This window comes from Protopterus annectens, chromosome 2.part0 (genome assembly GCF_019279795.1).
Source record: "Protopterus annectens isolate FY-2018-M chromosome 2.part0, PAN1.0, whole genome shotgun sequence".
Taxonomy (NCBI): Eukaryota; Metazoa; Chordata; order Ceratodontiformes; family Protopteridae; genus Protopterus; species Protopterus annectens.
In genome coordinates, this window is record NC_056728.1 from 351,472,668 (window position 1) to 351,494,733 (window position 22,066).

The window sequence follows — 22,066 nt, forward strand, 5'->3', positions numbered from 1 at the left end:
ACTTTGTATCCATCTCTGTAGCCTGGCTGAATTGTCTCATGTTTCCTGACAACTAACTACTATATAAACCAGCAGATACAGTGTGTGTGTGAGATATAGTTATACAATGTTATCCGAGACAACAATCTCACACAAAACCACAACAAATAACAGGCAGGTTGAAATGTAACCTAAGAAACAAGTGGCCTTAGCATCTTTACAAACACACAATATCAGCAGCATTCATCTAAGAGTTGCAATGATGAAATTCAAAAGCCCATAAGGCAAACCTTTACACAGTCTAATATCCTAAGCATAACTAACTCCATAGTGAGTCACACTGATGCGCCCACTCACAAGTCTGTACATGGAAGGTCATGCTGAGTTTCCTATCAGGCACGAGGACATGCCACATAATACAAGTACTCAAGCCTTGCACCACAAATATGCATATGACACAGACATAGTATATGTGTGGGTAAATGACGTGAGAGGTACCTACCTGGAGTATTCAAGAGAGAGAGACACATAATGGAGTTCTTGAAATATGAGGATGGTATGAACCTAGCCTTGACAAACTTTCTACCATCATCAAGAGTGATGCCACAATACGTACAAAAGATTATTCATAGGTTCATAGGTTCATACTAGGCTATCTGCCCTACGGCATTTATAAGCCTAGCCAGAATGTGTTTGGCTTTCGCCACCCATTTTAAATTTATTTTGCTATGCCCTTTTTCGAGGTAAGTATACTGTGCCTCTGTTTAACAGTGACACATAAGTGATACCCAGGGTAAACCTACGATCTCCCATCCACTCATCAAGATTCCTCTTGAAGAGAGTCAATGAGGGACTCTGCCTAACCTGGACTGGGATTTATAGTTTTAAACAATTATCTTAGCTTCTGGTGTCATTCAAAGGGGTACCATATATATATTAACTTGGAATAACTGCTTCACTAGTGATGGCCTTCACCTCTCCGTCACAAGGTTTTCATGCATACTAAATCCTTGTTCCACCCCATAGTGCCTTTTTGAGGCAGCATCAGTCTTCTAAAGCTTTCAACACAGGGAAACAGAATCCAGATAACATTAAGGTATTGAAACCTGACTTTAGGAGCCTTAATAAAAACATCTACTCCCTAGAAGCACTCATTACCTTAGAAAAACATTGCTATATGCATCATGCAACTGTAGAGAGTTTCAAGGCCTACCGCATGTTCACGTCCACTGCATTGCAGGAAGTCAGTAAAGACAATGGTGTCACTATATTCTTAAAAAAAATTACCCCCAGGCTTGTGAGACAGGATAATGACCTAACGCTTTAGCTATGATATGATATGCCCCCCCTTGACCCAGATCTCCTACGTAACTAGCATGGAGTCACATTCTCCTAGGAGACTTCAACTACCCATCCATAAACTGTAAGACTTATACATGCTGCGCAAACTTGGTCAGCCACAACCCTTAGTTTTGACCTGAAATTCTGAGAAGTATATACAAAACAGTAAGGGGCCCAGCACTGAACTCTGTTGTACCCCGCTGGTAACACATACATATATTTATAGGTTTACTATCATTTTGTCAAAAGGCAGACTATTTTTAAGTCATTTCTTCAACTCAAATGGCTGAAAATGTGAATGCCATTTTTTCCATTTGTCAAATATGGTAAAACCGATGTACGACATTCAAGGCAGTTCGAATTATGCTTTAAAATCACTGTTAAAGTCAACAGTGATTTTGTAAGAACATCTTCCCTGCATTTGATTTTAAGCATTCAGATGGTTGTGGTTCACTGTTTTCACCAGTAACTCTTGTTATTAAGTGATTTTGAGATCCACGTAAGTGTTGTTCAGCAAATTGATAGCAAGCCATATATATATGGATCCCCTACACATAACCGAATCGCCACTTACCTGAAACCCACATAAATGAGCCAGGAACACTGACAGCAACAAAACACCTACAGATTGGAACACTGACTCAGAACTAATGGTAAGTAAGCCGTTGCCCAACCAGGAAGAATAGTAAACCAGAACAAAAGACAATACACCCACATGGAGGGCTTTGCCTGCCACACCCCCCATGTGGGGGGCTGCGCTCCCACACCTCCATAACTAATTATTCCAACTCCGCGATTGCACTGCAGTGGAGGAAATGGGCAAAGGTTAACATGCTGGCCAAGCAGTTACTCAGCATTAATTCTGAGTCAGTGTTCTAAGTGGTCGGTGTTTTGTTGTTGTCGGTGTTCTCAGTTCGTTCATGTGGGTTTCAGGTAAGTGGTGATTCGGTGATGTGTAGGAGACACATATATAATATATATATATATATATATATATATATATATATATATATATATCGTTCAACAAAATGATAGTAAACCATATATATATATATATATATATATATATATATATATATATATATGTGTGTGTGTGTGTGTGTGTGTGTGTGTGTGTGTGTGTGTGTGTGTGTGTGTGTGTGTGTGTGTGTGTGTGTGTGTGTTTATATTGTTTATATATAAACCAAACAGTAAAAAGATCACACAGACAAATCAATTAGCAAAAACTACAAGAAAAGCCTAGCCAAGCTAGAGTTTGCACTGTCTGATATCGTAAACCTCCTGTAACAGAGGCACGTGGGATACATGCAAATGACTCCCTAAGGGCATCAGCTAGTGGAACTTAGCTTTTTAGGCCTGATTATGTCCACAAAGACATAAAAAGAAAAAGTAAAGAAGTCATGGACATTCAGAAGCCATATAGCTAAAACAATTGATGTCCTTAAGGGGTCATTTAAATTTACCCCATTGGCCTCATTACAGGAGGTTTAAGGTATCACACAGTGAAAATTATATCTTGTGTGTAAATATGTATGTGTGCGGATATATATATATATATATATATATATATATATATATATATATATATATATATATCAAACATCAAAAACAAAAACCACTTACTTCCCTTAAGAACTCTGCTCAAACAGTTCAAAACATATAACAGCAAGCAAAAAAGAGCAGGGTCCACACAGGCCAATATAATCCAATAAATTTATTATTATAAACAGGCATACATCTGTTTATAATAAATTCATTGGATTATATTGGCCTGTGTGGACTCTGCTCTTATACATTTCAAGATCAGCATACCTTAGAGGAAAAGGGAATATTCCATGGAATGAAAACTTCAGACTAAGTATATGTAAGTAAGGATTTGTTGTCATTCAGTCTCCACAAGGAACATGGCATTACAAGCTCTGATATTTCAATTGGTTACTCAAAATTTTATGTTGGCCTAAGGAATGTACAGAAAATCAAGGATATTTTGAGAGATATGTTTATAACTTGGTAGGGAAGACTCTTTGCTCTTCTTTTATTATATCACTTGTTTATCATTGTATTAGTCTATCCAATTGTACAATTTAAACATTGGAAGTTCTCTACAGTGGAGGTAATATGCACTTTATTTTAAAAACAGGTCAATATGTTTCTTCTTCTTTGCACTTCTCCAAGTTTATAGTCCTGTGCCGATGTCTAGTTTATATTTAATTAACAGCTGATTTGTCTTCATTGTACAACTGAATACATATTTGTTCTTTCTGTAATCTAATTAGTATTCATTTGTCTCTGCTAAACATAGATTAAACATAACACTAATTTTATTAGCAAACGTTATGGATTAACATCTAGAAGTTTGTTATCTGAGAGGAAAATGCAGTTTTTTTTCAAGTCACTATGTAAAATTTGGAGATGTGTAAAATGAAAGCCATGGTATGCAGAGGTCAGTGTAGCTATTGGATATGTACATAGTCATCAAAAATTAGGCTGCTCCATGTAGAGTTAACCTCCTGACTCTAGGCATTAATTAAAATCAGCTGCCTTATTCTTGAGGGGAACTGTGACGAAACAAGATACTGCCAGCACAGCTAGCTGGAATTTTGCAAATAATTATATATCGTATTTGAATATCAAATTGATTCATACAAGATCCTGGTGTTGTAAATGTATTAGAACGGTATGCCATGTGCATATCAAACTGATTTGTCTGGACATTTGTGTTAAAAAGGTATTTTGTGAAGTGCTTGGGTTTGAAATGTGTGCACAGTGTGCCTTACTGGAGAGAACAGAAATATACATGCACTTTTGCAACTGTTTAAATGTATATGTTTTAACATAGGAAACTGGAGGGTTAACCTCAGTCCAGCAAACTTTACAAAAATACCTGAAATTAAATCACTTTATAGGCTAGCCCATAAAGATGCTATCTCACAGATTTCAATGCAGCCAGGGACACAGTCTGTACTATGAAGCTTTCTGTATTATTTTGGGGTGAACTAATTACACTGGAAGCATAGAGGTATGCAATTGTTTTATGACTTCCAGCATCTGCCAAAGATCTGAGCAAAAGCCCTTGTGTGTATGTTTTTACAGGTAGGTGCTAAGTCCTGCCAGCTTCCAGCAATGGGGGATTTGCACTGGAACTAGAAGTCAGATGACTATAAATTATGTCATTCTGCAAGCTATCCCAGCAGCAATATTTTAGATAGTATTTTGAGAAGTCTCTTAGTGAAACAGAGCATTCTGTTTTCTGTTGTGGACCTGACAACAAGAAGAACCATTCACCACATCATCGGCCTTGCTCTGTTACATAAGTTATTAGGGTATTGTAACTCTCTTACATACAATCAGGAATATAGTGAAGCTTAGTTGGTGGATGCATCGCGGGGGGCATACCCAGCCACCATGGATCTTATAATCCACCTAGATTGCAGTTGGGAAATTGGAGACTCTTCAGCTCAGCCCCACAGTACTGCTGTCCTAGGTAAGCATGGCCTTCGGGGTGCCACTGTGATACACTGTTTCCCTCCGGGAAAGGGCACATGCAAAAAGACAAAGCCTGGGTCAGTTTTGGTATTTTCCCATGTTGTCTTGGTGTAGCTCTCCAGTTAGTCTCCCTCCCTCCCTTCAGGTGTAGTCAATGTATGCAGGTCAGGGCAACAGGACTTACATTAGTACCTCCCTTCCACTCCTTATGGCCATTGGTGAAAGGACACATGTAAATGGAAAAGGCAGAGGTAAATCAGAGTGCCTTACCCTGCTTCTTCCATGTACATGTGCCCTTTCTGTGCCTCCTTGTCAGTTACCAGCCAAGCCTTCAGCACCAAGGCCAGGAAGGTCCTTCTTCAGTCTTTTTGTCAACTGCTCTTGTGTTGGTGGATGCATCGCAGGGGGCATACCCAGACACCATGGATCTTATGATCCACCTGGATCACAGTTGGGAACTTGGAGACTCTTCAGCTTAGTCCCATAGTGCTGCTGTCCTAGGTAAGCATGGCCTTTGGGGTGCCACTATGATGCACTGTTTCCCTCTGGGAAAGGGCACATGCAAAAAGACAAAGCCTGGGTCAGTCTTGGTCTTTTCACGTGTTGCCTTGGTGTAGCTCTCCACTCAGTCTCCCTCCCTTCAGGTGTAGTAAATGTATGTAGGTGAGGGTAGTAAATGTATGAAGGTCAGGGCAGCAATTAGTAAGTTACTTCTGTCCCTCATGCATTAGGTCCATTGTGGAATGGGCACATGTAAAGAGAAAAGGCAGAAGTAAGCAGACTGCTGACACTGAAGGAGGTCATGAGACAATAGTAGTATCAGCAGTCTGAGTGGGCAGCCAGCACAAGTATGGGATACTTCAGATAACCACCAGCTGGAGCCCCATGCCTGTCCTTGTCATATTAGTGGAGCTGTGGTCCTTACCCTGCCTTTTCCGTTTACATGTGCCCTTTCACACTATCAGCATTTACACTGTTGGAAAGGTCAGTGTCTGCTGAACAACTTCCGCGTTTACATTTTTAGTCTAGCTCTTATAGTTAAAGAGTTATGGACATTTGTTTTCTGTATGGTATTACAAATGGATTTTCTAAAAAATGAGCTCAGGCTGCACTGTTGTTCCTATGGTGGAGTTAAGCAGGCAGCTTTTTCTGAGCTTTTCCGGAGTGAATGAGTTATTTGTCTGAGCCTGTCCTGCAATGGAATGCAATGCAATATTTTAAATATTTCTTGTGGTTTTGAACTCTGAGTGCACTGTGAATATATACTTAGTATTATGAATATATACTTGATAGTTTATTGTTCTTTTATTATTTATTATTAAATATATTTAAGCCTTTCATTGTGGCTGATCTTTGTAGAGATATTTATGTTTGGAGAGTACTTGCATATTTATTTGGTGACACTGTGTGGGCCACTCCTAATAGCCTTGCTCTTGGTCAAGCTACCATTTGTATTAGTATCAATATTACACAGTACAATTGGACACCCTTTGTTAAAGGTCTTAAAGTAGCTGTCAAGGGGTTCTGGTGGCAGTTGCAACTACCTTATAGTCTGGTAAAAAAGGGGCACAGCTAGTAAACTTGTGCCAGCCTTTTCCAGGTGTGTGCATATATATGTGTGTGTGTGTGTGTGTGTGTGTGTGTGTGTGTGTGTGTGTGTGTGTGTGTGTGTGTGTGTGTGTGTGCGTGTGTGTGTGTTTGTGTGTGTGTGTGTGTGTGTGTGTGTGTGTGTGTGTGTGTGTGTGTGTGTGTGTGTGTGTAAAACAAATCTCCAAGAGTGTGTGTGTCAGCTACATGTTCAAGTATATGAAGCACGTGTTCAACATTGGGAGTGTTGGAGGATTTGGCTTGGAACCCTGGCTAAGAACTGAACTCTATATCTGTGCCAGTGGGGAGTCTTATTGGGGATCTGGACAAAGAGAGAGAAAACTGCCCTGGACTGACTGTAGTCTCTGTCTGCTCATAAGGGAAATTGCACTTGATGCAGAAAGCTGCATCTGGAAATACTGTGTGTGTACCTGTTATCCTCCCAGTGAACATCCCCCACAAGTGCCAGTAGTGAGCACTGAGGCCCCCTGATTACTGGTCCAGTGGTGGGTTGTCACAGGAACAACAAATAATATAGCACTGTTAGGACACTATGGAGGTGATATGACAACTACTAGAAGTGACAACAGAGTAGAAGACACCAAATATATGCCAAGAACTGCTGGCAGAGTTTATGAGATTGTCCTAAAAATGGCAAACCCATACTGGTGATAGATATCTTCCCCTATCAAAAGGGTAGGTCAGCTAATGGGTGCTCCTACTGGACACATATCAAAGAACAAATTACCAAAGGCAGACGCTAGACTTTTACCACAGGTACAGCCCAATGACTGGAAGTAACTAAACTAACAACACATCTCTACTCATCTAGTCCTGATGAGGTGAGAAAGATGCATGGCTTGTGAATTAAAGGGAAGTATCTGTGTCCCAGGATGTCCTGCAAAGTATTGGTGAGAGATGCCTATGTGCAGCAGGTAGAAGATGTCCATTCATGCCTCACAAAAGAGAACCACAGCAACTTATGAGAAGATGGAGATATAAGGGGTCAGTTTTGGATACTCAGCATTTACATGCCTTATACAGATTATACTCTGATTGATTTATTGTGTGGCACTGTGAAATAGAGAATGAGAAATGCCATTTGTGCATTCTTGCAGCTGAGGGAAATATCTGATACCTGATTGCCAGTCCTAGATGTCTTATGGGCAAGAGCTTCCCTATTTATACATTGATGTGTAGGTAGCTTTTATCGTCCATGGGCATTTTGACCATCCATATATATATATATATATATATATATATATATATATATATATACACATATATATATATATATATATATATATATATATATATATATATATATATATATATATATATACATATATATATAGCTTGATTTGTAGTAAGTCTAGGCTGCACATAGTTGCATGTTGATTGAACTGACTGTCATTTCAGATAATTTGGTTAACTTCATCACCCTCTCTTCCAAGAGCTTGTATTTGAGAAGGTGGTAGATAATGCCTGCACACACACCCCACCTTCACAGCCACCAATGTGCCTGGTTCTTGTTCCAACTTGGATAGGGACTACTTGGTGTAAAAGCAGGTTATCTAGTTGATACATGTTACATAACCAGGCTTTCAGTCTGAGGACTGAAGATTGATGGTATTGTTTTTTCTGACACCTAGGAACATACATCTAACTTTGATAAGCTGCTGATTCACTGCTGCTTGATGCTGAGTCCTTATACACCTGATTCAATGATGTGTACACTCATGGTGAGTGATGCAGGTATTGTGCACATCACTGCATTGCTATATACAACCTCCCATTTCTTATCCACTTCTAGTCTGTGGGGAACTATCTGTGGTTTCACAAGCTCACACACAGAATAGAGTAGAGGAATGGCACACGTGGCTGTACACCATGTGTGCAGTCGTGGAATGATGTCCTGCATGAAGTACTGCAGGTAGTGATTTATGAACAAAAACATGTAGATGTGCTCCATAAAGCCATTTACCTTGGTCTACTCACCTTGAATAAAATATGTTGTTGATTGCTGTGACAAGAGCCCTGTCTCAGATTATAGTGAATAAGTCTGCCTGTACTCTTGCTAGCTATCTGTAGGTGTGATGCACCTTCAAACAGGCCACCATCATTGGTGTCCTTATCCCATGTGCACTGTTCTACATGCCCTCCATGAGATTCCAGCTGTGCCGATTGTTTGCATTATGAGTAGCCAGTCCTTTCCCTTACCTAGATATCTGTTCAATTGTTATTCATGGACTGTGCCTGGCCTCCATGGCTCCTCTTTTGTCCCTCATTGTTTATGGCTTGCTGTGACTTATATTGTGTGGACCTGCTGGCATGTGCTTGAGGTGCACTGTGCTGTTATCCAGCAGACATACTGTACCATTTTCTATGTGCTGTCATTGGCAAATGGCTATTGGTGCTGCTCTCTGCATATCATATGCTGCTTTGGATTATGCACTGTCCACAGCCAGGGGTAGATTGAAAATGTACTATGCAGACAAGTTACATATCTGCCTTGAAATGTGTTTTTTCCTTCCTACCTGGCCTGCCATCAGCAACCCTGCTGTTTTTAATTGATAATTTTCAGCAGTGTGTACATATATGACTTCCTCTTGACATAATTTGGGTGGGCACCATTTGGACTGTACAATGTGTCACCCACATGGTGGTATAGAAGATGACATTGTGCACCTTAGCTCACTTCCTGTACATTGACTGATTCACCTTGAAGGTGAAGTCTGCATCTGTGGTTGTGCTTCTGCTTTATGATTGAAATATGTATGTCTGTCATGTAATTGTACACTTACTTTGAGAGCAGGTGTTTTGGAATCTGGTCCATGATGTAATCTTGTTTATAGACAGGTCTTACGCCAACGTAAGTCACTTACACTTTCAGCAAGTCTTTTGGAATTAGGACAGGCTTACACTGAGAGCATCACTTGGAATCTGGCTCTACACCTTCATACTGTACATTGTCACTACTTTTGGTAAACGTTAACATTAGGTCTTAATATTAGGATTAATCTCATACACCGTGAAATTCTAAGAGAAGTACAAAATTAGAAATGAATATTACCCATAAAGCCTTTTGACAAAAACACTAAGGGGCTTTTTCATTACAGAATATATACCAGTTTATTGGAACAAACTGGCTTTATATATGCGTTGCTCTGGGAATCCATAGGTCTTTATTAAAAAGGTTGATAATTGGGTCGATACATATGCCTATAATCCTTGTTTTATGGTGGCTGAGTTATTTGAAGGCCAGAATTAAGTACTTTCCACTTACAAACGTATGAACTTATACAATACATGCCTTTTGGATGGTCCTGTTTTTCACTGTTTTGACATATGCATAGTATATATTTATTATTTAAAAATGTTAGCATTTTTGGCAATATTTGACTTGGTAGCTCCACAGTGGCCAACCTACTAGTTACCACTTACTGTTCTGCCACCATGGGCAAGGCTGGCACTTGGTGCTTCCTCCCTTTATATGGATTCTTCATTTGCATGTTTACCCCTCTTATTTTCCTCTCATTTTCAGTGACAAAATAAAAAGTCATTTGTTCTTTGGCAGATTGATGTTCTCAGAGTTTAAAACTTGTTGAGTACAATTGCAGTGGCATGTGCTTGATGCAGATCTACATTATCCATAAAATTAAGACCTTTTGGCTGCTGTGAATATTACACACATACACTGAAACAAGTATCAATTGACTGGGAGGCAGTGAGTGCAAAGTGATGGAAAAAAGAAGTCTAACTTAAGTTTAACTAATTGCACAGAAACCTTGAAAAACTGCATTTGTTATCTTTTTCCAGGTTTGATTTAGGTGCTCATGGAAGATTATCAGTAATGTCATTGTCAATGCACCAGGCACACAGTTCACAGAAAAGCATATTTCCCCTGTGCTGTCACATATACAGTTTGCTTAAATGACTGATACGTTATTACTTTTAAAGATTTACTGCAGAGATGTACAATACCACATTTCAGAACAAATTATTAACAAATGCTTTCCAACCAAGCACTGCAGTAAAGTAAGAATCAAGTAATTTGCAATTTTCCCAGTAGTATAGGAAAATGCTATGTCTTTCATCTTCACTTGTGCTTCACATCTACAATGCCTGTAATCCTTTGACATAAGATCTAAGATCCCTACAGATGTCCCTACTAACCGAGTATGTGTTCCCAGAAATGAAATATTATGGCTGAACTGTCCAGTGAAACGTGCCATGCTTTGTACAACAGTACTTCTCCTATGATCTTATGCTCCCATATAACTGCCATTACACAGACAATCTCTAGAGATACTGGAGGAATGTATATCCAAGCAGTTTAGTAGCAGCAGACCATGCCTGATCCCAAATATCCCTACTGTATACTCATTCACAGAGTGGATAAAAGTAAGCTGGGTGAAGGTAGTCCACAGACCATATCCCTCTGAGCTGAAGGTGCTACTGAGAATGTTGCCAAAAGTGCATCCTTTGAGACTATTCAAAATAGCAAATATATTTCCTACTCTATATCCAAAAGTGGACTCCAATAAGATCTTTCAATTTCTGCCTAACATCTCTGTCAAATCCCTAAGAGGCAGCAAAACATATTTTGGGTAATTCACCAAGGGTAAACGTGATTGTATTCCCATGTTCAAAAAATCCTTCAGGGTAGTCATCAAGATAGTGGCTCCAATGTGAGTTTCTTTTTTAGCATTTTAGCTAAGCCCTTCTGCACAAAGGGAGTAGATTTTGGGGTTAAACTATTACAGTTGGAAACAAAGTTAATAATTAATTTTGGTACTTTATTCCCAAAAGGTTTAAATCAGGAAATTAACATTCATATTTGGTAAACTTGCATTTTGTTATATGTAATTCTTATTTGGTACACAATTCAATTTTGTTTGTTGTATAAACAGTATCATATATAGGATATATGTGTTTCTTAAGCAGCAATGTTTATAATGGCATGAGAGGGTTAAATATTTTTTCATTGCCTAATGGATTAATTAATTGAAGGTTAATTGTTCTTGCTATATACGATGCTTGTGATGGTGTAATAGTCATTCCCTTGAAGGCACCTAGCCGTGGTACCAGGAAGCACCATTAAGCATCTTGGATTTTACATACTTGTGTGGTCTCTGGTGATTTGGTTCAACTGGTCCAGTTTTATGTTTTTTTGTCTTGGTTTTGAGTCTGGCGTTTTTGTTTGTCCTACTCATCACGAAAGAGCTGACATGCCAATAAAGGCTCATTAACAATGCAGGCACACTTTTCTGAAGAAAGAGAACTACTTACTGTTATTGATAGTCACTGCATAACCAAGACTCTACCTAAAGGAATATTTTCTTTTCATCTTTGTAAAAGTACCTTTTTTGATAGTGCCTTATTGTTCAGTTAGACTAGCCTCACATTTCTCACAGAAGAATATACTGATAATGCTGCTGATGCCTTCCATGATGCAGGGGTACAAGTGTCAAGGCAGTATATTATGATGAGCAGGGGTACAAGTATCAAGGCAGTACAGTATGATGAGCAGGGGTACAAGTATCAAGGCAGTACAGTATGATGAGCAGGGGTACAAGTGTCAAGGCAGTATATTATGATGAGCAGGGGTACAAGTATCAAGGCAGTATAGTATGATGAGCAGGGGTACAAGTATCAAGGCAGTACAGTATGATGAGCAGGGGTACAAGTATCAAGGCAGTATAGTATGATAAGCAGGGGTACAAGTGTCAAGGCAGTATAGTATGATGAGCAGGGGTACAAGTATCAAGGCAGTATAGTATGATGAGCAGGGGTACAAGTATCAAGGCAGTATAGTATGATGAGCAGGGGTACAAGTATCAAGGCAGTATAGTATGATGAGCAGGGTACAAGTATCAAGGCAGTATAGTATGATGAGCAGGGGTACAAGTGTCAAGGCAGTATAGTATGATGAGCAGGGGTACAAGTATCAAGGCAGTATAGTATGATGAGCAGGGGTACAAGTATCAAGGCAGTATAGTATGATGAGCAGGGGTACAAGTATCAAGGCAGTATAGTATGATGAGCAGGGGTACAAGTATCAAGGCAGTATAGTATGATGAGCAGGGTACAAGTATCAAGGCAGTACAGTATGATGAGCAGGGTACAAGTATCAAGGCAGTATAGTATGATGAGCAGGGGTACAAGTATCAAGGCAGTATAGTATGATGAGCAGGGGTACAAGTATCAAGGCAGTACAGTATGATGAGCAGGGGTACAAGTATCAAGGCAGTATAGTATGATGAGCAGGGGTACAAGTATCAAGGCAGTATAGTATGATGAGCAGGGGTACAAGTATCAAGGCAGTGTAGTATGATGAGCAGGGGTACAAGTATCAAGGCAGTACAGTATGATGAGCAGGGGTACAAGTATCAAGGCAGTCTAGTATGATGAGCAGGGGTACAAGTATCAAGGCAGTATAGTATGATGAGCAGGGGTACAAGTATCAAGGCAGTATAGTATGATGAGCAGGGGTACAAGTATCAAGGCAGTATAGTATGATGAGCAGGGGTACAAGTGTCAAGGCAGTATAGTATGATGAGCTGTAAGAGCTAGATGTTGTGGGTTCCTATGCTGGAAGCTGTATGCTTTTTGGAGTATATTTGAGTTCCAACATACTTCTGGTATTTCTCAATGGCCTACATCAAGATCTTAACTCTACTTGCTATCTGTACTGCTAGATCATCATTAAAACAACAGCAATCACAGCCTGAACAGCCATGCTGGAGCTCTGCTCTCCTTGATCAAGCTGATTTTGCATGCATGGAGAGGACCACACTCTATCAGTGGGGGTAGATGCCCTTCATTTACTTCTGTTTTCCATGTGTTAGAGTTTTTCCACTCTGGGTAACTTCTTTGGATGCCTACTTTGCTTTAATGTACTTTGAGTAAGTTTGATTTGAGTATTGCTGCTGTGACTTTACATATTAATACCATCAATTTACTTTATGTTGTGTAATATAGAATCGTTTTAGCACTTTTGATCTACAGTGCTATTTTCTTGCTACTGTTTGTTTATGCAGCTCTTTTCCTGGTTTTGATTTATGCATTCCATTCTTAGCAAATCTTTTGTAGCAATAAGATGTCTCTGAATATTTAACTGAGCATTCTGCTAAATCGGCCTGTATCCGAAACATCGCTGGTGCATGACCTGTGACATTGTATGATGTGCTCTCCTTATTTGCTTCAGGATACTCTCTGGGTAAATTGATGCTGCAAACTAGAACTGAATTAAAGTACTTCCCCCATACTGAGTGCTCCACTCAGGTGTAGTGAACCTGAATTATTGTATTTTCATTTTTTTTGCCAGAAATTATCTCTACTTTATATATGTATATATATATATATATATATATATATATATATATATATATATATATATATATATATATATGGGTATACTTCTTTTGACTTAACTTTCATTTGCCTGACACTCATTTTCCTGACCCCATTTGACTGAAATTTAATTTGCCTGACACTTCATTTGCCTGACACTTCATTTGACTGACAAGTATTATTACCAAGAAAATGGAATATGCCCCCTTCCCCACTGCAGTGCGACCCTGGAGTTAGAATATATAGTTAGGGTGTGTGTGGGGGGCACAGCCCCCCACAACAGGGGTGTGTGGGGGGCAAAGCCCCCCACTTCATTTCATATGATATTGTTAACTTTTGATGTAATATTGCTTAGTAATAGAAAAGTAACTGGGGGGCTTTGCCCCCCACACCCCCCTAACTTTATATTCTAACTCCAGGGTCGCACTGCAGTGGGGAAGGGGGCATATTCCATTTTCTTGCTAATAATACTTGTCGGGCAAATGAAGTGTCAGGCAAATGAAATTTCAGTCATTTGGTCTCAGGCAAATGAGTGTCAGGCAAATGAAAGTTAGGTCAAAAGAAGTAGACCCATATATATATATATATATATATATATATATATATATATATATATATATGTATTCTAGGTCTATGCATGGACCTGTCATGACACTTTTAGTATGTATTTGCGCAGACCCAGAACTCAAGTCGAAAAGACTCAGCAGTTCTTGACAAAAAAAGTTTACTGACCTAATGACATTACCATGCTAAACTTAAAGCCTTGTTCATATAGTCTGCCTCCTATTGGCTGTTACAATGTAATCAATGTCTTGCATTCTGCTTTCACAAGGACCCATACCTCTCAACTGTACAGATTTTCACAGAATGTCCATATTTTTTCCTGAAATATTTCCTTATAAAGTTTGTGGTTTTCTGGTAAATCACGATGATTGAAGTCACTAAATAATGAGCAAATAATGACACATATTTGAGTTTTACACTTTATTTCCTTCAGAAAATGCTTGCTAACACAAATCCTGTTATTCTAGCAGGTTTCTAAGTTTGTAAGAGCAGTATCTAAAATCTGACCTTATTTTTGGGCCTTTGTCCTCCCATTATTTTAGGCTTGGTTCAGATTTCATGCATTAAGAGGTTGAGAGATATGGACCCAACCCTCCTGGACGTTTTGCATCTCCATAAGACCTGGACCTCAAACCTTAAAATCTTAAACTTCCAACAACATTTAAAAAAACATGATGGAAGAATAGATTTATCACTCAGCGTTTACTTCTTCTCTTGAATAAACTCCCTGTACATGTTAAACAGAGTGATACCCTTGCATATTTTAAAAACAGCACCTGCAATTATATCCTAGGCCTGCACTGCTTTGCCATATTAGAAGCAGGTGGCATTTCATGATGTTGGGACCCAGCAATGTGTAGATGGTCTCATGACTTAATGACTTATAATTCTGATGATCCTATAAGGTATACAAGTATAATGTCTGCTCTGTATAGCAGTATCAATAAAAGGTGTAAAGCCTTATTTATGTATGCCTTGACATTTTTCTTTCTTGAACTGGATAGAATTTGGTTAGGTACATTTTCTGATGACACCAAAGTTGATGGTAATGTCTCAAATATTCAAGATCAGAGGATTTTGCAAAGTTATCTTGATTCACTAATTCAGTCGAATTATTCTATAGGCAAGTAGTCTAATGCCAAAAAATGTAGTATCATGCACTTTGAAAAAAATAACTGTGGGTACCCATATGCTTTAGATGACCATCTGTAACTGAAGTAAACTTTGTGAGGGACCCAGTTGTTAATGTGGACTATCACTTTAAATTTAATGAAAACAACTAAAAGTTGTAGAAAGATGTTCGCATCTTAAGCAACATTAAACATTGATTTGTTAGTTGCAATGCTGGAGTTTGGCTTCAAGGCCACAATTAGATCCATTATTGAATACTGTATGAGATACAGTATTTATAGCATCTCTCAATTAATGAGATTTGAGCATGTGCAGAAATCATTCACTAGAAAGATTTTTGGGATAGGTAATCTGTCCCACAGGGAAAGACTGAAATTTTGCCTATGTGTTATACTGGTATCTGGATAATATAATTGAATTATTGTGCCAAGGTGATTTAGATCAACAGGTGCAACATTTCATGCAAGTTAAGTTATCATAAATGGCAAGACTTTTTGGGATTCCCAAGGTACACAAAAATCATACCATACCTGCTTTCAAACCAGTAGAGGCTGCAGACCACTACAAAACTGAGCCTATCTCACTGTTTCTTGAATTCATGGTAAATCCTGTGATACAAGCATCTGAACATTATCTAAGGGACTCTTGCCACTTGCTTTAATGCATCCACTATTGTTCTTAATGGTGGTTCTACAAGACTTTTGCAGATTATAGGCACCTCCAGGGTTAAATGATATATCTATTTCTGCAATCCTAAAAAGGAAAGCCTTTGAAAGACAATACATTTTCAAAAAAATTATATGTATTCACATGTGGTATTACAAAAGTAATGTTTTATAATCTTTAAAAGATTATCAAAATGTAGCAATCACCATAACATATACATTAGTTACAACTGGAGTATATTGGAAAAATGTTTATTTGAAAGTTTGTAATGTAAGTCACATGCCTAGTTTATATATATATATATATATATATATATATATATATATATATATATATATATATATAAACATAATTACATGATAACAGTTAATTAATCTGAATAAGTATAATCCAAAGTAAGACAAAAGCACTTATTTTAATTGTTGATATGTTAGTGTTGTATTAAACATGTTTTTTGTAACTTTGTTCATTCTTTACATAAATGGTGAAGACCCTGCAGCCTAATGTCATTTGAATTTGCCAGTTCATTAGTTCTTTAGTTTTAATAATTTCACTTAACTCATCAGTGCCCCAACTAGGCTTAACAAAAACACAAGTATAGAGTTATCATCTCATCTCCAAACAAAATAACCAGCAGTGATTGCCTACCAGATGCCATCAATGACCATCTTCCTACATTTGCTGTAGCAGAAAAGCATTACCCAGATGCAGGCATCATATAAGCAAACCACAATATAAACACCACTTCAGCAAATTCCAATTACAGACTTTTATTTCCAACCTTCTGAAGTCTTCCAAACAAATACTTCTAGAGGAAGCAGTCCAGGATTTTAACAAAATATTTTAAATGTACAGAATGTACTGGTTTCAAGTCAAACAAAAAGGATAAAAGGAAATCCAATCCAGTACCCTGATTAATAGAAAGCAAACAACTTAGGCATGTCAGGGAGTATAATACATAAAAACTGACACAAAAAAACTTAACCTCCAGGTCACGGACCAAAATAACCCAAAACTCTTCTGGGCATCACTGAAAACATTTCTAAAGCCTGGTCAAGCAACTGCACAAATGCCATCAATTAATAATGACAACAGCATAATTTCCACCAAGTTCATGAATCTTTTCAGCCAAATAATTTTATGAAAGACAATCCATCTTCTACTCCACCAGCACCTACTCAGCTAAATGACCTCACAACATATTTCTCCTTAAAGCCTGTCCTTACCTCAACAATCAAAAAACAAATCTCCAAAATATAAAGCCCTGAAGCCTAGCTGCAGATAACCTCCTGGGTGAAAACATCATAATAACAGGAGACATACTGGTCTACACAATCTCCCTAATTATTAACAGTTCCATTACAGACAGATGTGCTCCAACCCTCTGGAAAAATACTTACATCATACACCTTCACAAAGGCAGAAATTCAACTACAGACCTATAGCAATATTGTCTGCATTATCAAAAATCTTAGAGAAATACATTCATACATGGCTTCTTGAGTACCTCACTGCCAATAACCGCCTCTTGCAGACCCAACGCGGCTTTCTACTAAGTCACAGTACCACAATTGCCCTTCTACATTTCACCAGCATGATCACTCATAATGGAAATGCAGGTCTCTTTGTCTCATCGATCTTCCTTGACTTATCCAAAACATTCAACACTGTCTCTCATCCTAGAATACTAACCGAACTGTCATCTCAACGCCTCTCCCAATCTACACTATCATAGCTCAATAGCTACATTCACAACTGATAATATGCTATAAAATGGCAACACACCTTCTCATTTTTTGCCATTAAGTTTTTGTAGGGGTCCCAAATTGTTCAATTTTTAGTACAGTTCTCTTTTATAAGTTTATAATCAAGCTCCACTTAGCCACTGAACAAGTTACAATTGTGCAGCACATTAATATCTCTACCCTCCTCTCCATTGTAATGAGTATTACAAAAGTACAATCACCCATAAATCCCTCTCCTCTGTCAAAACCTGATTAACCAAATGCAGGCCTTCTCTTAAGTCCTAAAAAAGTTAATGTTATTCTTATCCAAACAATTCCCTGCTTATTAAATATTACCACAGCATATAACATTATCATAGAAAAGCTAACCCACACAAAACTACTAGGTGTATCTATTGACGAACATTTGAGATTAGAAGAACACATACAACAAGCCATATTAAAAAAATGGGACTTCTCTAGGATCAAACCCATACCTAACTGATGCAACAAGGAGGACCATTGCCCAGTCTTACCTCCTTCCACACTAATACATATATCAACAAAACTGCAGACGAGATAGCAAACATAGGCACAGGCATGCTGCAACAAAGTAGTAGAATTTTTGACAAACATCTCATATTGAACTCACCACACCACTGTCTCACTCTAAGCAAGTATAGTGCTTAGAACTACCACAAAAAGTCATCTAGTGAGAGCTCATTAGTTTATCTACAGCCCTGATGGCTGCCAATTCTTCAGCAGTACTCACCATGTAGGTGTACTCCACTGAAAACATCTAGCCAACAGAATACGATGTTGTATGAAATAGTCTCTACTCCAGTTATGTAACCAGACTTTGAAACAAGTTACTGCTTCCAGTAATGCAAATACAGAAGTTAAAAGACTTCGCATCCAAATGAAAACAATGTTTGACAGACTTCTGGCTGTGCTCATGTATCCCACCAGCATAATGTGGAAACTTCAAGCCGCTATCATGTTTATAAAACACCTTAAACACACAGCACAAGTTGCCTGCACAGCTGTACTATCTCACAGCAATTTCTCTACTAACTTCTACCATTTTCCTCCAATTTCCCTAAATCACCCCATTTCCTTTTCATCTCTACCCACCGTCTCTTCCCACTTTCCCATTACTTCCTCCTTATTGCCCCTCATCTGCCTACTTTTTTCTATTTTATAACATAAAGTTACATTATTTTAATGATGTATAAGCTGAATACCATTCTGAAAGACTGGGTCCTCAGCAGGTGAATGATGTATGCATGAAGCCTGGCAGGCAGTTGCTCACCCAGCAAAGATAGTGAAAATAAAATCTCTTCTCTTTAACGTCTTAATGTTTTGTGCAGATATAATATCTAATAATAATATATAAAATAGGCCCAATATTTAATTTCTTTAGTGTTTTTAAGTTTGAGATTAACTTCTTCTCTTCCAATATCCTCAATTACATCTACATTTAAACAATTACAATAATGTATCTACAATTCTTTGCTTTCCAGCAAGGCATACTGTTGATACATTTTTAACACAAGTAGCTTGACAAATACAGTTCCAGCACAAGCATCTGTACAAATCAGTTTGATATACAAATGACATGTGATTCTTTACAAAATTCCAGTTAGCTGTGTTGGCATGTGTTACACATCCACATACTTCTCCTGGCATGGCTGACAGTATCTCCTATCGCCACAGTGCTCACAGCCCATAATTTTATCTACAGCCGTGATGATTAGCACTCCCAAAAAAACATCATTCATCAGTATTCACCATGTAGAGAGTTGCACTCCAGTGACAAATGTCTTTTGGGCACTACAAAGACAAACAATGCTTCATGAGATGCTCTCTTTTCAAGCTATGTCACCAAACCTTGAAACAAGCAGGCCTACAACCATTCAGTCCCAGTGCAGCTAATCTGCCCCCCTGAATTTGGAAGTGTTCATCCCAGATACCCACTGCAGCTGAGAAATGCCTTACCTCTGTCCTAGCAGTCTGATGGTACACAATTAAGACATTTTATTAGCAAAGATAGTGAAAATAAAATCTCTTCTCTTTCATGACTTAATTTTTTGTGCAGATATAATACATTTACTATTTACTCTTTATTAAACAAATGAGAGCATATTGTATGGCTGAAAAATGAAATAACTGCCACCATTTATCCTTAACTGGTAGTTGTGGCTTTTTATGAATGTGGTGTGTGTATGTGTATGTATGTGTGCATGTGTGTGGGTGTGTATATGTGTGTGTCTGTGTGTGTGTTATTTTGAATTTTTACTTGCTTGTGTGGGACTGTGACTCCTATTTTTATGAATTTGAATAAATATCTTTCAGAGTTCTAAGTTATTTAAATCTATTTATTTGTAAAACAGTTGAGCAGTTTGAGTCTTAATCCTATCTCTGTAAGCACTGTAATAATGGCTTTGAACTAAATTGCAGTTCCTTCCACGTGACATACATCGAAAGGACTCAGCATTATTGCTGTTGAACCATGTACCCAGCAAAAGGTAACGTATTACAACTGTGTCAAATGCCAGATTCTTTTTAAGGACAAAGACAGAACAAAATAAGTTCAAATAAAAGTAATACATGTGGTGAGGTATGAAGACCAAAAGCCATATTACGAGAAATTGACTGAGCTCATTAAATATAAAGGAGAAAATGAAAAAAGGGAAGAAGCTAAAATTATTTTCTGGGTTGAGATGGAGTAGACAGCTACATCGTGTTTCAAAAATAAAAATGCTTGTGAGTAAAAGGCCGGGACTTGTGGCCACTAGTGGATAGAGTAAGTAATGTATTGAAAGTTGTCTTTGCACATAACGCATTATTAAGGAGTACAGCAGATTAACTTCTTTATATGTCAAGACTGATGAATATTCAGACCAGATTTTAAACATACTGGGAAAGGAAAAGCTACTGGGGAGGATTCAAGAGTGCAGTTATCAAGATTTGATGAACCATAGAAGAAGGGAGAGGTTAAATGTATCTGATATATGCAAAAGGACAGAAGTTGCGGTGAATAGAGATCTAGAGGACTGGATTAACAAGAAAGATCTTTCTCTGCATATGTTTCTGCTAATGTCAATACCTCTGTAAAACATTTTGAAGAGCACTGATGTTCATGTAAGCAAGTCATGCATTATAAAACTTCACAATTATTACTTTGCTGGTGAAAAACCCAGTATGAGTGACTCTGCTATGATTGATAATTGAGAGACAGTCCCTCACATCCTTTTGGTCAAGTATATGGAGATGATTAATAATCGGTTATATTCAGACTTTTTTTTTGCTTTCATATCTTATTACATTTTCTTATTCCTTTACTCATGTTACATGAATAGGTTTCTTTTAAACAGCATAACTGGTGCCCTTAATACCACAAAGCTACCTAAGAAAAAAAATCATTACTTATTTGGTCTTTTCATTTTAATTTACCCAAAAGTACATTAAACCAAGAAAGTTTTGTACTGCTCATATATTTTCATCACAACGTCTATAAACTTGCCTCTAAAGATCTCTGCCACCTTTTTATGGTTCTTGTCAGCTGCTCAAGTTATACAGGACTGGCATGTTTACACAGAAATTCAAATACATGTGATATCTGAGCTACAGCTGTCTGCACAAATGGTCACAGAGGTGAAACTGCTTCACTTCTCAACGCATTACTGACGTAGCCATTCCGAAGAGAATATGAAAATACAGGCCTCAGACTGTACATATAAAACACCTGCTGCTTTTCTTTCATGAAAAGGATGTTTAAATATAGGACATGTTACAGAACGCACTGGGTTCTTGCTCTTACATGCAAATCTCTTTAAAAAAATAACCAAATGCTGAAGTAATTTGTACAAACTATTTTCTGAACTGGTATAAAAGCTTAGGCTTTATGAAAAAAAATGCATTGTTTTGTTATATGATACATACTATGTTAAAACCCACATTCTGCACTCAGTGAATACAATACATGTATAAAACCATTACGAATATATACAGGTAAAGACTATCTGCTATTAAGATTTTTATCCAGTCTGACCCATGTTTAAACTTCCATTTTCAAAGAGCAAATATGAAATTGATCATGATAGTAAACAATTCTTCTGAAGTGATCTCACAGCCATCTGCAAACATTAGGCTGCTGAACCTTGATCTGTGAAGTGCATCCGTGTGTAACTATAAATCGAACACACCCTGTTTTACTGTACAGGTTACTA

At 37.9% G+C, this 22,066-nt stretch overlaps 1 protein-coding gene across 3 annotated transcripts in view; it reads right to left on the minus strand.

Annotated features, from left to right (window-relative positions):
- The window catches only part of SYK (spleen associated tyrosine kinase), a 1,380,702-nt gene that overhangs the window by 1,094,510 nt on the left and 264,126 nt on the right, over nt 1-22,066 (minus strand). The window lies entirely within an intron of this gene.